Below are 2,087 nucleotides of genomic sequence, written 5' to 3'. Positions count from 1 at the left end.
GGACAACAGCATCTAATAACAAATTAGCAATGAATATGTATTTATAGAGAATGTATTTACCCAAGGAAAAATCTAATAAAACTTTAAAGTTTGACTTTTTTATATTGCCACTTACTTAGTTATTAGGTTCTCTAAAAGTCTTCTATTCTACCTTCTCCTTTTGTACCATTATTTAAAATGTAAAAAAGGTTATACAAGTTATTTGAAACCCTTGGACTAGGAGAAGATACTTGACCTCCAAAATCTAGCTCAAGGATTGGATGTACTTTTTTTTTTTTTAAACCCTTGTACTTCGGTGTATTGTCTCATAGGTGGAAGATTGGTAAGGGTGGGCAATGAGGGTCAAGTGACTTGCCCAGGGTCACACAGCTGGGAAGTGGCTGAGGCCGGGTTTGAACCTAGGACCTCCTGTCTCTAGGCCCGACTCTCACTCCACTGAGCTACCCAGTTGCCCCTGGATGTACTTTTAAACAGAAAAGAGTTAGGTAAAGACCATTTGAGATAATCTGCCAGAGTTTATAAATGAAACATTTGTGAACTGATAGTATTACTGTTTCACTGATGTAGGTAAGTAGCAGGTTAAAATGAAAGCTCCAAAGATACATCTATAATAAGTAGGACTAAGAACAGAATAAGTAAGACAGGCTGGATGGAATTTTCAATGATAAAACAAATATAGAAATATTTACAGAAGCATCAAAGTTACACAAAATCTACAGGATTTGGTAGATTGTTATTCTTCAAGCATGACTAGGTCTCTTCAAGTTCCAAGTATGCAATCTTTCTTCCCTTTCCTTTTCTGCTCATGTTTCCTCTGTTGATCTTCTATGGTCTGGAGATGCGGCTGTTTATAAGTTTTTTATGGAACTCAATTCTTTTTGCTGTCTTATTCAGAGAAATATTTTCTTTTGCTTCCCCCCATAGTTTTAGCCTCCCTTTGTGGGGCTCATAGCTAAGAGGATGGGAAAGACTTGCTTTGAGATCAAATATTGGTTTCTTATTACTGACTGGAGTCTGGGTTGTCTCAGCTATAAACTTGAATGGAGTAACTGCTGGAGTGTGTTCATCCTTTGATTGGCTGGCTTGTTTTTACTTGTTCTTCCTAAGGACAGTCTGGCATTTAGGCTTGGAGTCCAGCATGCCCATGTAGGGAGACTTTCTGGCAGGGGTCAGGGAGCGTTTATGTTCATTATCTTTAGTAGTCTCAGTGAACCTGACATTCATTTTGTTAGTTGAGAGGATAGATGGCTTGAACAGTTTCTGACACAAAATACTTCGATTCACAGTCCCAGGAGATGTACGAAGTGAGCATCATGGACTGGCAGGTGTGAAGGTAGAAGAGGGCCTGCCTCTCTTAGGAACTGGGTTTAATACTTTGGAATTATTGGGAGTTTCTGTCAGGTTAGCTTTTTTAGCTAACATCTTTAGTTCCTTCACTGAGTTGTTAAGGACTTCTAGATGTTTCTTTTATCAGCCAATATACTTGTCAATAGAGTCCATTTCCTTAAAATGAGCCTCATGAATCTTCTTAAAATTTGGTGTTGTGAATATCATTTTCCTTTTCTTAGATTTGGACGAATCATCCCTACTATGAGGCCTCTTTCCTCCTGAAGAGATATTTAAAAGAGTATCACCTTCCATTTTGTTTCCTTCAGAGCAAACTGGTTTATTCTGGTTGTCTTTGGATGGCTCAGTTGCCTCTTCAACAGTTAAGAGATTCTCCTTTTGATATTTCTTCTGTCTGTGAGACCCAAGATGATCACTTTGATCCTGCTGAGTTTCATTTTCTTTCTTGAGTTCATCTTGAAAGTATTCTTTCAATGACTTCAGAAGTCTGTCTCCCTGAGTAAGCATCCCTCTTCAGCCTGAGTCTCCAGTGTAGGAAGTCCAATTCCAAAGAGCCAAAAGACGCTGAAAACTGCTGAGAGCCTTTAATGCACATGAGGCCAAGAACACCAAGAATCCCACCAGAGCTGATGCTCCCGAGGCTAAGACCCAATAAATCCTGAGCTCTGGATTCTATTTTTCTTTCTAGATGAGGACAATACAAACATCTCAAATGTGGAAAATTGTTCTGCCTAGGATGA

At 39.0% G+C, this 2,087-nt stretch overlaps 1 pseudogene; it reads right to left on the bottom strand.

Annotated features, from left to right (window-relative positions):
- Window positions 1-733: 733 nt before the first annotated feature.
- LOC123233523 lies at window positions 734-1,854 on the bottom strand (annotated as a pseudogene).
- Between the last annotated feature and the right edge of the window lie 233 nt (window positions 1,855-2,087).

The sequence above is a fragment of the Gracilinanus agilis genome, chromosome 2 (genome assembly GCF_016433145.1).
Source record: "Gracilinanus agilis isolate LMUSP501 chromosome 2, AgileGrace, whole genome shotgun sequence".
Taxonomy (NCBI): Eukaryota; Metazoa; Chordata; class Mammalia; order Didelphimorphia; family Didelphidae; genus Gracilinanus; species Gracilinanus agilis.
Note: the sequence above shows the minus strand (reverse complement) of the source record. Positions and strands in the feature narration are given on the sequence as shown.